At 36.5% G+C, this 15,136-nt stretch overlaps 1 protein-coding gene across 5 annotated transcripts in view; it reads left to right on the top strand.

The window, feature by feature from the left end:
• The window catches only part of SGCG (sarcoglycan gamma), a 104,725-nt gene that overhangs the window by 21,102 nt on the left and 68,487 nt on the right, over window positions 1-15,136 (top strand). For 2 of the 5 annotated variants that reach the window (XM_071434072.1, XM_071434069.1), the window contains exons 2-3: window positions 10,180-10,271; window positions 12,077-12,205. The gene's annotated coding sequence lies outside the window, so the exon portion shown is untranslated. Of the gene's footprint in view, window positions 1-10,179; window positions 10,272-12,021; window positions 12,206-15,136 lie in introns of all 5 variants that reach the window. The other 3 variants (XM_071434070.1, XM_071434068.1, XM_071434071.1) reach the window with 2 other exon arrangements.

The raw sequence follows: 15,136 nt of genomic DNA, 5'->3' as shown, positions 1-15,136 counted from the left end.
TTCTCCATTTTTTAACCATACAACCATTAACAAATGCAAATTACCTGATTATCTTACTGCTGTAAGAAGATTTTAAGTGGAGCTATTTGACAGTGTATAGACCATGTACAAGTCATTGTTTCAACTGTTGATTGCTTGAAAAGAAAGCAAGCTACCTAAGGTATAGACTTAATATAAGAAAGATGTAGAAATAATGGTATAAAACAAAGCCCAATCTATTCTTTTGCAGTGCAAGACAAGTGAAGACTTCACTTGCAGTGAAGACAACATCCTTGCAATATATGAGGATATAAAATGCTACTTGAGCAAAGAGATACCATTTAATGTAGAAGAATCTCTTTGTCTTTTGACCTGTTCTGTAGAGGTTACATTGTATGATTCAAACAGTGTACTAATTTCCTGTGTCATCGTGTGGAAGTTGCTGCTGGAGAATGTTCAGTGTGTACAGTTTTTTTGCTCACAGAGGTAGTCTTTTTCATCTTAAAGGCTGTTCTCTTTAACCTGTAACTTGCACATTAAGCATCAAGAGCAGAAGTGGTTGGTATCTTTCTGTTGCAGATTTGGTACTAAACCAGCAGCCTCAAAATGCTCCTTCTGTTCAGGTTCTGTCTTCTGTAGGATTTCCTCCATCATTCTCTCTCAGAGTAAGGTCAAACTTTCCTACAGTACTTTACCAGCTGCTCATCCTGGTCTCTCAATGCATGGCCTTTACGTGAAGCATTGTTACAATCTGCTCCAAGCATTAAACAACCTCCCTAGCAACGGTGCAAACACATTTTCATTCAACTCCTTCCAGTTCCTGAATGTGTAACCTGAATGTGAGTCATTGTCTTCACTTTTTCTCAGTCACTTGGGTATCCATTTCACTGTAGGAAGAGTATTCCTATGTGCTGTTGGATGCTAAATATCACAAATGCAACCCTCAGTGTTTGTCTTCCCTGTCTTTCCAGTCTTCAGCTAACAATGTGCCCGGGAAAGCTGTCATGAAAATCAGTATGGCTGGAGGCAACTTCTCTTCTAGCCTCAGGTGTCAGAGTGCCAATCCCTCCTTGATTCAGTCTTAAAAACGTAAGAAGAACATAAATATACAAAAATATTGCTTCTCTTCCTATGCCATTCTCAGGAGGAAATCTGAATGTAGTCTTGACCAGACCTTTTCTCCCCAAACTATTTCAGTAGCAAACAAAACTGCTGTCCTTTCCATTTGCTCAGTCCTGTGGCAAGCAGTAGAGAATTGTGGGGAAATTTTGAGAGATACCTGAAAGTATTTTCACATGCACCTGCCAATGTATTAGGCTATATATCTGCTTTTAAAATGCATCTTCATTGATTTTTTTATTATTTTGGGAATATTATATAGAAGACAGACAAGGAGCAGTAAATTGTATAAGAAATAAGAGCTGCTAGGTATTGATAGTAAAGCAAGATGCCCTTGACTTAAGGACAAGCTTAAAATCTAAGCACATCAAGCCAAGTTAATGAGGAAAGAGAAGTACATCAAGTGTCTACTAGAATTCCTTGAGAATATAAAAGTGAAGTACTCTGGTATTGATGGTTTTGCCAAGCCCAGAATTAGATTCTAAGGTTCCTATGAGGCAAGTAAAATCAGTTAATTATAAAGTCTAACAATGGCAATTAAAGAGAGAGCCCAAATATATGTACACGTTCTGAAAATCTGAAAGGCTTCGCACTGACTACTTGTAAGTTTCTGGCTATCCTCTAAGACCTCTTCCTATCAATATTCTAGGAAGTATCAAGGATACTTCCTTAGAAAGTACTAGGAGAAGTAGAGGTAGTTCTAAGACATGGTTAAACTGGGTATGCAGCTAGTTATACTGTGCATAAAGGGGTCCATTCAGTTTTGTACAAGAGCTGACTAGAACAATGCACTTTTAGACTGTCTTGGTGCTTATCTGCTGGATTAATACACCATAACAGAGTAGGTGTGACAGCCCACCCTTAAGGGGAATTGTCAGTCATCACAGAAGGTTGGAGATGGTCAGACACCTTTATCTTAGGAAATGGACAGTGAATTTCTGGAATTTGTTTTCTGCTGGAGGGCTGATCTGTGCCTTGGCTTTGAGTTTAGCCATGCAACCATTTTCTAACAGTCGATGGACTGAGTATTTGACTGCGCAGCTGAAAATGAAGCAGCCTGTTTGTGTAGTTATCCAGACAGTAAATGAGATGATCATACCAACTAGGATGCAGCTGTTGTCACTTCAGCTGATGCAAAGCCAGTGAAGTGTGAGAAGTAAAGATGTGACATTAAATGTTTTGAGTAAATAACAGGGGAAAAGACTTTTAACCATCCATTCTGATTATGGTTAAAATGAATGTATTCCCTACTAGTCAATTACATTGACTAGTAATTGTGAAACTATTATGAATCACAGGTTCACTAGAGGAGAAACCTGGGCATTTGATAATAATGTTTCTTACTAAAATCAAACAAATTGTCTCCTATTTTGCACAACTAGAGCAGCCAAGTTGAACCTACTTCATTTTGTTGTCTATTTCCATACTACTTTTTTCTTTATTATTTATTATTTTTCAAAATAGCCTGTTAGAATGGAATGCCATATTGTAATAAACATTGCTCCAGATAGCACTACTATATTTCTTATTTAAACTGATGCAACCCTATTTTGCAAGTATATTGAAACTCTGCTCAGTAAGTTGGGATGTCATATTCTTAAAGACTGCCAAAATTTATCAGTTTAAATCTGTCAATTTTAAGTCAACACTTCCACTATGGTTATTCTGCTTGCTGTGGTTGCCTACAGCTAAGCCTCAAGGATAACCCTTCAAAATACTATATAATTACACTATTCCCATAGTTAATTTAAGCATTTCAATCAAACAGGAAATAGCTTGTAGTCTGTTCACTGGTTGATTATAGTTTCTTCATATTAAAAGGGCACCACTTAACATTTGCTTGCTTATGCCAGATGGCAAGTTCCTAATTAAATTCACTTCTCATGTGCCTAATTTTCTGCTTGCATTTTGGCAAAGCTAAAATCTCAGTAGGGCAAACAGATAACTGGGATATACTAACAACATTACTATTGTTTTTTTTACGGTCTTTCTTATGAATGGTAGCTCAAAAAAGATCTTATGGATCAAGAGCTGCAACTTAACCTTTGGTACTAAGGGTCTGCTTCATTACAAGTTCAGAATGTCAAACGAGATTCTTAAAAATTATTTTGTCTTCCTTTCTACTGTTGCTCTTTAAGGGCTGTTCAATTTCTTTTTCCACAGAATGAAGGAGCAGAAATTGCTATTTTGTTATGGTGGTTGATAAGAAGAATTACTTGTCCATTTTCTGCTTCCTTTACATAGGCTTTCTTTTTGTCTTCTTAGAAACATTAGAAGAGGTAAAAACTCCCGAGCTAAGTGCTGAGCTTCCTTTGTCTGCCTGATAAGGACAATCATCTTGATCCAGAAAAGTGACTCTGAATTAAATACTTTGGTCTTGTATTCCTAAATATGGTTCAGTACAGATTCTTCATGGAATGATCTTGGGAAATCATCTAAGTTTCATTTTTTAATGCGTGGTGGGTTCACTCTGGCTGGATGCCCTGCACCCACCAAAGCTGCTCTATCTCTTCCCAACTGGACCAGGGGAAGAAAATACAGTGAAGGTTTTAGGGGTTGAGATAAGGACCAGGAAAGATCACTCTCACCAAATGCTGTCATGGGGAAAACAAACTTGATTTGGAGATATTACTGAATTTATTACCAATAAAATCAGAGCAGGATAATGAGAAATAAAAACAAATTTTAAGAACACCTTTCCCTACCTCTCCCTCCTTCTCATCTCTACCTCCTCCTTCCTAGCAGTATAGGGAGATAGGGAATGGAGGTTACAGTTAGTTCATCACATGTTTTTCCTGCCACTGCTCAGGGAGAAGAGTCTCCCTTGCTCCAGTGCGGGGTCCCTCCCACCACAGGCAGCAGTTCTCCATGAACTTCTCCAACATGAGTCCATCCCATGGGCAACAGTTTTTCACAAACTGTTGCAGTCTGGGTCACTTTTCCGAGGGGTGCAGTCCATCCAGCCCAGCCTGCTCCAACATGGGTCTCCCATAGGGTCACAAGTCCTACCAGGAAACCTGCTCCGGCATGGATGCTTCTCTCCATGGGTCTGCAGGTCCCTGCCAGGAGCCTGCTCCAACATGGGCTTCCCATGGGGTCACACAGCCTCCTCTCAGGCATCCACCTATTCCAGTGTGGGCTCCTGCATGGATTCCAAGTGGATCTCTGCATCCCTGTGGATCTTCATGGGTTGCAGGGTCACAGCTGCCTTACCACACTCTGCACCAAGGGCTGCAGGAGAATCTCAGCTCCAGTGCCTGGAGCCCCTCCTGCCCTTCCTTCTGCCCTGACCTTGGTGTCTGCAGGGCTGTCCCTCTCCCATATTCTCACTACACTACTCTTTGGCCACAGTTACATCTGCCCAATAACTGGTTTTTCCTTCTTAAATATGTTATGCCAGAGGCATTACTGTCATTCCTGATTGGCCCAGCCTTGGCCAGCTGCACATCTGTTTTGGAGCCAGCTGGCATTGGCTCTGTCGGACACTGGGAGGAGCTTCTGGCAGCTTCTCACAGAAGCCACCCCTGTAGCCCCTGTGCTATGTAAAGCTGTTCATGCAAACGCAGTGTGTAACTGTATTTTGTTAACCAAAGATTTCCCGGGCCTTCAAGGTGTGAGCTGTTTTGCTGGGTTGACTCTGTACCTCCACGGTACATGTGTTAACTATTTCTTGGGAATTTAAAAGTGAGAGACTCCGTTTCGCAGTCAAAAATGGAAATGCTATAAAATATTGTATAATTCTAGTTTCCAGAATAATAGAATAACTTCTAGTTTCCAGAATAATAGCCCTAATATATCTGGGGCTTGGGCTGTTTTACTCTGTAGCATGAAAAATGCTTTTTATTGTGCCTTTTCTCACCCTCCACCCCATTTTTGGCATTTTAGAATGCTAGGGCTTTTTTCCCCTGGCATTCTTTAGTGAGTCATAGGGTGTAGCATGATTTTGATTGCAAAATTAATAGTAATCTACTTCAGAACAGCTTTACAACGGGAACTTCTAAAGGAAAAATCATTAATCATTCAGCATTTTATAGCATAGTTTTAAAGGAAAAGTAAAATGCTTTCTTTTTCTTGGCTACCAAAAAAAACCACAGGAGATAATCAGTATTGGATAAAAGCTTTTCCTACATTGACTGCAAGACATTAATTCTTGGGGTTTTTTTTTGCCAGTACTTTTGATATTTTGTGAGCTGAACTTGTGCAACAAAAGAATTTAAAGACGTTCTCTTCAGGTCTCATAACAAATTGTTAAGAATGTGTTCATTTATTTATACTAAACAGCCAGTCTTACTTTTTCTTTGAGCATACATGCTGGTCTGTAGTATGACCATCCTAGAATAACTTTTCCCTCTTGTTTAACAAGGAAGAAGTGCTGGTTTAATACTGTATTTTTACAGTATTATTATTTTTTCACTTTTTTTGAAGACTGACGTTTTAAGAAAATTAAACTAATGCAGATTCCTTCCATAATTTAATAGTCAATGGTTCCAAATATAAAATTAGAATCCGCTAAATTCTGAGCATTGGGTCTGTCAAGGAATGAGTTCTGGGACAATGGTTCCTGTTATAGGGTTCTGGCCAGAGCACTGTAATTTCCATGGTTTCACTTCTCTTCTAAATCTTTTGAAACTGGAATAATTTTTCTTGTGCACCCTAACTTTCTTTTTTTTTCTTTCTGGGAAGATGCATAGTGGTACTGAATGAGAATACTATTCTAACTGATAAGTAGACACTGAATAACTGTATTTAAACAGAGTTTTATGTCCTTCATATGCCTTTGTTTCAAATGCAAATTAGATAAAAGCTTGCTTTCTCAGAGTTAAATATATGCTGTGTTACTGAAATACAACATTTAATAATAAAATGGCAGACTTTTATATCTCTTGATCACCAGTACTTCTGCTCTGTCAGTGAGTAGGGAAGGAAGCAAGAAAAATTAAAGAAGATAAAAGAAATAGGAAGAAAGCAAAGGAGAGCGGTAAAATCATTCTCTTCTTTAGGGTTTGTATCTGTACAAGCCATTATATGATATGAGAATATGGGTAGAGAGGCAGGGCTTCAAAGGCCTAACAAACTTGTTCTACCATGGAGGGACAGTCATTCCATTTTCTGTTTCATACAGCCAACTGTACTGAGTGATAGCCATGTGTTTCACTTGAATGCCTCAGAATTCAGATATCCCAAGGCAGACTAGACCGTCCTGCTCTGGACATTTAGAGCATTTGGAGTTTTGGTTTTGTTTTTAGTAAAGACCAGATGATGTACAAGGAAATGTTATGACCAGAGAACATGAAATGTGGTTCTCTGTTGCTTGTCAGTGCTGTTGACGTCTGTTGTAGAAGTGTATGGAACAGAATTGTAAATACACTATTCTGCCTGTCACAGAGTGCTTGCTGATGGAGCTGTGAGTAGGTACACAATGAATCATATCCTAAAATAAAAATCCCAGTGCACAAAATAGCACCTATTAAAAAGTGCTTTGCTCCACCCTCCTGTCCAGAATATTTGTGAGTGTGAAAAATGCATGTATTTTATGATTGGCTTTTTGCAAATATTAAAATGAATATTATATGTGTTGTGTTAGAAGGTAATGCTGTATTAAATCTCTTAAGTTCTGTGTTAAATATAGTTTTAAAAATTCTTAAAATAGAACCTATGCTATGTAGGATACTTTTTTTAAAGAAAGGACTCTCAGCGAGATAGCAGCCACAGGACACCTCAATCTTTCAGAGAAAGAGAATTTATTGCCCTCTTATGAGAAGAAACGAACTTCTTCCCACCTCAAAGGCACTGTTAGGATTCAGAGGAAGAAGTTGACAATGACCAGACAGAATCCTGTATTTGAATGGGATTTATGCATCATGTATGAAGTGTGTGAATATGCAACAGGCTATTGCTTTTAAGGGTTAATCCTCTGTTAAGGGGTGTCCTTTTTCGGGCTCATGCTGCCCAGAAGAAGGTACCCGGACGTCCATAACTCTTTGTATTTGTTGTCTCATATTGTCCTAATTCAAATTGTCCAATTATTACTCTAATTGTATTACTATTTTTATAACCATTTTATTACTATTAAACTTTTAAAATTTGAAAAAACAAGTGATTGGCATTTTTCACAGTGAGTTTCATATGAACCAAAGTATATGTTTCTGTATGCTTTGGTAAGTATACCAAAGAAAAAACATTTCTGGTTTCCTTCCTGAGAAAAAGCTAACAATTAGCTTCCTCAAGCTAACAGTATTTGCACTTCATGCCTGGGAGACTACTTGAATTATACCAACAACTCAACAGGACAAAATCATTACAAATCTGCTTGGACATTTAGTGTTTGGTGGGGTTTTTCCTCCTTGATACTTAGGTAACTTTTTCTGCTTTTAAGGTCGTGCTATAGCAAGGTTACTCCATTGTGTCTTTCAGTCTGCAAAAGCTGTAGACTCCAAATTAATCTTTTCAGCTGGCTCTTTGCAAGGGTCTATAAATGTTAGCTTTCTTGTTTGCTCTTAAAAGCTAAATTTATCCCTACTTACCTATATTCCAGGACAGCTGTCAGGCTCATCTTTGCACATAGTACAGTGGTGAGCACAGAGTACACATGCAGCTTTTCACTTGTTGCTTCACTACATAATCTCTTTAAAGGTTCATGCAGAATTATACTCACAGAAATGAAATCTTTTTTAATCTGAGTGTGTGAAGATGCAATCCAAGTAGAAGATACCATTTAACACATCCTTCCCCAGAAAAACCATTATCTAGCCCTCTGTGACAGTTTGAAACAGTTCTGTATAAATTAATTTTGTGTCTATGTGAATTTGAAAAGAGATGGACTAGAGCTGGTGAACAATTAGCAAAAAAGATTCTTCTTCTGGATCCACTGAGTGTACTGGGAAGGAAAGGTGACAGAACACATCAAAAGTGGGGTAGAGGAAAACTGTGCGGCAGCAAGGAACAGAAACCTAACAGCTGAAGCAGGGATTGAAGAACTCTTGGGGTGATCAGGCAATAGACCCACAGCCAGCTGTTCATGCTCAGAGATGAAAAAACTTCCTAGAAACCAGACCTGCCATGCATTGACACACAGGGCAGTTGGATACTTACAAGTTCTTTAATTTTTGTATTGTCTTGCATACTACTTTTCAGATTTTTCTCTTTTAGTTTATTGTTGTTCATTCTCTAATAAAACATAGATATTCCACGTTTCAAAGCTGTTTTGAGCCTTCTTATAGATATCATGTAATGGAATAGTCTAAGCAGATCTCCCTTAAAGCCTTATATTTTTGGGTTGTATATTTATATTTTAAAAGGTTCCTTTTGGATTATTTTCCACTTTGGAACTCCTTAAAACAATTGCATTTTTGTAGATCTAATTGATGTAAGAGTAATTTTCAAGTGTTTCTCTTTGTTTATATGGGAAAAATATAAGGCTCTCTTAGCTCACTCTTATGCTCAGGTTTAGAAGATTACATTCCATTTTAAACATTCACCATAGCCCTGTCCTTAGGAGGAGGCAAGGTCTAAATCTATCAGTAAATGAACAGCTGTCTTATCCCTTAAAAATTTATAAAGCGCATTAAACATAGAAAATTCAAAAGGCTTTGGAGGGAAACACTAGAAAAATTCTTTCCAACACTTCTTCCTTGGTATTACAGTGGAGTCTCTAACGTAGTGGGAAGTCAGGAGAACAGGAAAACATTGTTTTTGAAAAGGTGCTTTTTCTGTGGCATCAGTATTCAAGCTCATCAGTAACTTAAATGCCCATGAACAAGAATAGAGAATACTTGGGCATTTCTCCTCTGTTATTGGTAGTCCAGAGATTTCTGGAAAGTAATTACTTTTAAATATTTTCTGGCCATTATTACAGTTATCCCCCACTTTACTTGTTTTAGAATTTGGTTAATTTTTGGTTTTACATTCATACTTTTTTCCCTAAGGTTTCTGCCATATTATCTTTAAATTTGCTTTTGCTATACTACTTGACCTTTCTGAACCTTTACCAAAGTATCTTTTAATATTTCATATCTCAAAACTCCTGTTTCATAGAATCTTTTAGGTTGAAAAAGATCTCTGCTATCATCTGGAGTTACACATCTGTACAACCTAATTTTAGTTATTTTTAGTGTTTTCCACATAATTACAGTATTTCAGATAAATTCCATTTCCTATACCAGCTAGAATAGTCTTGTTTCCTGAATACCCTTTGCTTACCAAATCCTTATCACCACTTAAATACCCTTTGCTTTTCACTGCTTATCACATTCTTTAAACAGCTCACAGACTTGAAAAATATCTGACAAGACCAAATGTCTTCTATGTCCTTTCTAGTTGGATGAATTACTTAAACTGATACCTGATAGTGTCTTCTCCAGCACTGTGTTGTTTTGTACTTTGAGAAATAAGCAGATGTTCTTGAAATCTTACAGGGATATATCAAACATTTGTTACAAACAAAAAAAAAAAAGAGGGAAAAAACGTAGAATTAGTTAAAGTAGCAGAATATTGAAACCATCATTTCTGTTGGGTTTTTTTCCTGAGATGAGTTTGCAAGGGCTTATAGTTAGTCAGGTGCTGCTTTGGGTGGACTCTGACAATGTGGAAGATAAATATGTTAGTTACCTTTCAGCCATTGACTTTCAAAATTGAATTGAAAAGGAAGTTTTCAGTTTTGGGGTGAGGAATAGGATATCAGCATTCTTCAACTGTGCAGAAAATTAGGGGGGAGGGGGAGAAAGATTTGCATTTGTACAAATGCAATGTAACCCCAGAACTGAATTTGTTGTTCATTATACTAATGGATTCCAATCTTACAATTGCAACAAAACTATTTTTTATTATTTTGCACATAGATTTTTGAATAATGTTTATTTTGCATTTACTCTGCTGTCATGAACATTTGCAGTCCAAATAGCTCTTGGGTGTGCAGTGTTTCATTTGTTTGTGTCACATTGTAAGCTGAGTGAATTTTGGCCTATCACTTGAAAGATTTTGTCAGTTGAAGTAGCGAGGAGGGCAGCTCATGAATATATCTTATTTTTTCTCCAAACTCAAGCAAAATTTTGCTTTCTCTTTCCCTTCTGTGCATTTAAATAGGAGGACAGCTGCCTTCAGATGGTACAGAACTCACTGACAGTTGCTCTTGCTTCAGTCCTACTTCATGAGAACTTCAGAAGTTACTAACTGAGGTATTTATTTGTTCTTTTCATTTTTTCAAGTTTTAACTCTGCAGAAATTAGTTATGTGGAAGAGCAGGACAAAGGAGACATCTAGACTAGTGAAGAGAAATTGTATATGGAAAATAGCACAAAGTTCTGTCATAAAGAGAGCTACTAGGCAATAGGATCTAATCTTTCAGTAGCTAGGTACTATGTTAGTCAATCTTTTTTATATGTTTAGAAATCAACTAATTACAAATATGTCAAAAGAAAGCATGCTATAAATGCAGTTAAAAGCATTGGGGTTTTGAGGGTCATGTACCCAATTTGATCTGATCCTCTGATTTTCTCCAAGAATGGGCAAAAGATTTTGCAGAAAATCCCTAGACATGAATACCCAATTACGTAAATAATGACTAAATAATGAACCTTTCAAAACTCTCCCATCATTTATAGGTTTCTTCCTCTACTACTTAAAAGGAATTTCAATTAAAGAAAAGCTTTGGTATTAACACAACACACAAATCCTTTCCTCACACTTTCTTTCACACAACCCTGAGATTAAATACAAAATCTGTTTTAAAAATATTGATAAATATTTTTATTGGAAATATTTCTCATTTTTGGCAGATAGCAATGAATTAATTTCTTTGCAGAGAAGAGAACACCATTTGTATATGTAAACAGAGTCTGATAAAGGATTTATGGCCACAGAACTCATGAAGGGAAAAAAAGTTTCTTGTAAGCCTGTGATCAGCTGGATCTGTGTCAGTCCTAAATTTATGATCTGCAGCTGTTAAATGTGTGATAGGAGCTTTGTCTTCTAAAGCGTGATGACAGTGTGAGCACAAGGCTGAGAAAAAGAAAACATAGTGCTTTGAGAAATGAGGCTGTCAGAACGTGGGTGAGGATTGCAATGCTTCGCATAGCACAAACCTTTTATTCTGTAAATCTTACATATGTATATTTTAATGCTTTTTAAATTGTGGAAAGCTACTGGCACAGATTCTAACGTATCTGAGGTTGAACAAGAAGTCTGCTGGTCAATGTTTGTGTAGGTAGTGTAATGTAAGCAGTGCCAGTCTGGAATTCTTTTTCTGCATTTGAGAGCTCAAAGCTTTAATGATACTGCAAATAAAATGAAAAAAGGATGTCTTATAACTCCTATAATGTCTGAAATCTGAAAATATGTAATATAAGCACTTTTTTTTATATAGCTCCTAGTATTTATGTATGTGTCTATGCATATATATGCATCTGTGTTTTAGATACCAAGATAGGCTTAACTTCTTGGAAAGATTGGTAATTGTTAGTATGGTTCTTGTATAAAAGTTATATGTGCTATTATAGCTATATTACAATACCTGTATTTCCTTTTTTAAAGAGACTTTTTATATGCCAGACAGTATATATTATAGCTAGAATAATGTCAACCTTAAAATGAAAAGTTTTCAGAAAATGAACTCTTAAAATTCAGTTGGGATGTTACATACAGTTTCATAAAAGAAAGCAGAAGTCTTTTTTGTTTCTAATTTTGCATTGAGTGCTGTTAGCAGCCAGCTCTGATAATGGTTTTTACGTGCAGGTTCTATGGAGTGCTCACATTCTCAGATTTTAATAAAGAAGTTGGCGTTACGTGACAGGTTGAGTGATTTCACTGCACATTATGGATTGGTTATGTCTTACCATAAGTTCATTTCTGGAGTCAGTACACAACTGTTTTAGCAGGAGAATTAACCGCTTATGTCACAGATTATAATTAGCTGTGTCTGTATGCCAGAGCAACAGGATGGAATGCAAAACGTAGCCAAACATGTGAACGAATTTTCTTCCAGTGATATTTGGCCAGACCTAAAATATCTTCCACTCCAGATCTGAAAGTAGTGGAAAAGTTAGACAATTCTCTCTTGGAAAGAGACCAGTTGTAGTTTTTTCACAAGTCCACATTGTTTCAAATCTCCAAGGTAAGTAACAATTTTTAAAAATCATTTTTATATCTGTATTAAAACATTAGAATGTTAAAAAGGAGGGTTTTTTGTTGGTTCTTTACTTGTTACATGGTTGTAGTGAGCTTCTCCCCTGTCTACATTTCTGTGTAACATTTCAGACTGATTTTGTACTTACTTAAGGATCATTTTGATGCTTATGTGATTTATTTTAGGGCCTAAATTATGTGTTCATTTTTAACTATTATTATTATTTTTGATTCAGATAGTTTATTTATATTTGTTTTTGCAATTAAAAGTTACATAGTTTAAACCTGCACTTCTGTAATACTAAGAAGCTAAATTAGAAATTTTAACTTTAGTAACTTTTAAATCTTTTACGGTATCATGTTACTGTACTTACATAAATATCTGATTTGCAGTAGTAAACCTCTGATGCTTGTAGCTGTAGATTTCTCTCAGTTTATTTATCAAATACCAAAAGTTAAATTTAGTCAAGAATGGATCCATGGTTCAACTTCTGTGAACCATACTTAAATTAATATAGGGCATATAATTATCTGTGTACAGAACTTGTTTTGCACGTTTGTAATCTCTTTAAATTCAAATACATTTTCTAGTGGATAATTTCTCTTACTGAAAGAAAATTACCAACTAGTTATCAGTGAATTACTGACTCATTATCAAATGATTTATTGGATGATACTTGGTGTCTTGCCACCAATAGTTGCTTGCACTGCATGCTTAATCACGAATCTGATTGAGCACAGAAGTTCCTAAAACAGGATATTGCCCAAGTGTGGGAATGTGATTTTAGTGCATCAACACCAGTCAGCTAGGCTCCTTTTACTGAGATATGGGTGTTTTTACTGAATCTGTCTAAAATCTCCTCTTACTTGAGGAGGACGTGACTCATGTCCTAGAAGTGTCTGTCTTATCTCCATTTTCTGTGGAGGGGGCCTAGGTAAATGTGACTGATGTTGTCTGTGTTTGGAGTGATTAATTTTGGTCTGCACAGCCACTTCCAAGTGAGTAGTCCATTTGAGTGAACTATAGGAACTTTGTACCATAAAGTTCTGGAACTTTGCCATGAGTTATGATTTTGGAAGTTTTGTTTGTGATAGTCACAAATGATGCCACTTTGGCTGAGATGGATTTCTGATTATCTTCTAAACAAATGTTCTGTTAGCTACACCCCTCCTTTCTACCATGTAATGAAGAAAAAATGCTCCTAGAATACCACCAAAGGATAACAACAAGTGCATGAGGTTAAATTAAAAATAAAAGAGTCTAAATTAAGCCCAGCATTAGAGGGAGCTACTTAAAATCTCTTTTCCAAACCTTCATGCTTTTGCTAACAGCATGCAGCTCTTTTCTGGTTGAAAACTCAGTGGTTTAAAGCATGTTATATTTTGAGTTTTATTCATAATCATAAGGCAGATAAAGTTATATGTACCACGATCTTCTTGCTTGAATAGCTTCATGAGATTTTTTTTTTCTTCCCATGGAAAGTAATGCCTTGTACATGAAATACAAATCCCAGGTCCTAACCTCTTACTGTTTTTAATTATTTTCATGACTTGGAATTAAGTAAGCTGGATTTCCTGTGGACTTATTTCTCAGAGTTGATTGTCTTAAATGTTTAACAAGCAGTGACTGAAGGTTTTTTGTAACAGAGACATTTACAAGCTCTTTTTCTCACATCCGTTTTCTGATATTTTATAAGGTCTTCATGCCCATTGCAGTCCCTCAGTTAAGACATAAATGGGGGTTCTTATTTTCTCTGTTATTTCATTTTCAGACAGTTTGCAGGAATGTAGTATTTGAGGCATCTGCTTGTCTGTTGAATTTTCAATTGAAATTGGCCAAGAAACTCAAAAGCTATTGAAGGAGGTAGGGAAAATGAATGGGAGATGGATGGTTTAGACATTGACATAGGGTTTGGTTGCTTTTTTATTTATTAAACCAGGCTAAAAGAATCATGGCAGTTTGGATAACAGGTTAATTCAATATCCTGGTCAAATTTGCAGCTTGGGTAATAGTATTCTCACTATTTAATTCATCTTAGCTTTGGCTACCTGGGCCAGTCTTCTCATTAAACCTTTCTGTATATCTGCCAAAAGCTGTTAAACAGTTGCTGCATTTCATGCCATGGTTGGTTATGTTTCTGTGGTGGATGAAGTCTGTCTAAGACTGTGAAGAGAAATATAAACTAAAATACATAAATATTTTTTTAATGGAGTGTGGTATGTACTGAAGTGTTAGATAGTGCTGTTGGCAGCCATAAAACACGTTTTTCAATATGTTCCTTTGTGGATATGTATATCCTGAAGGTTGCCTGTAAGAATCAGGTATATATGTATTTTCAATAAAGGGATGTAGGGATCCTTGTAGTAATGACTGTTAAAACTCCTCAGTTCCTCCCCGTTTATTTGCTGTGCTGTCAGTGCTCTGAGGAACAGAAATTTTAGTACCTTTGCTTCACATTACCTTTTCCCAGTATTCCAAGTGCCAGATACTAAATTTTATACAGACTTTTTGCATCCTTGCTTTATTAGTTGTGGATACTAGTTGCTTTCAGAAAAGGCTGACTGTGGAGTACAACAGCCTGTTTCATGTTAAAGTTTCACATAGGTCCTACCTTGAATTTGCAAGCTGTTAGACCTTTCTGAGAGAAGCATGCATAAAATGGAAGAGTTTCTTAAAAAATAAATTCTCTGAAATGAAGCTGAGTCAGTAGAGCAAAGTTGTGGTAATGAACCCTAACCACAGATCAGGCTATATTAGCAATGCTTTAGATATCAAGCTCCTTCCAAAGGCTTCTTCCAGTCCAGCTTTGAATAGACTGGAATAGATAATCTCCAGAGGTCCATTGCAGCCCAGTTTTTTCTAGGATTCTCGGAATTTGTTCAGATTTTCATGACTATTCACTCTTTTGTTATTATTAAT

This window comes from Agelaius tricolor, unplaced genomic scaffold (assembly GCF_023055355.1).
Source record: "Agelaius tricolor isolate 1412-34295 unplaced genomic scaffold, bAgeTri1.0.p SCAF_9, whole genome shotgun sequence".
Lineage (NCBI taxonomy): Eukaryota > Metazoa > Chordata > Aves > Passeriformes > Icteridae > Agelaius > Agelaius tricolor.
The sequence above is the reverse complement of the archived record's forward strand: the minus strand, read 5'-3'. Positions and strand labels throughout refer to the sequence as shown.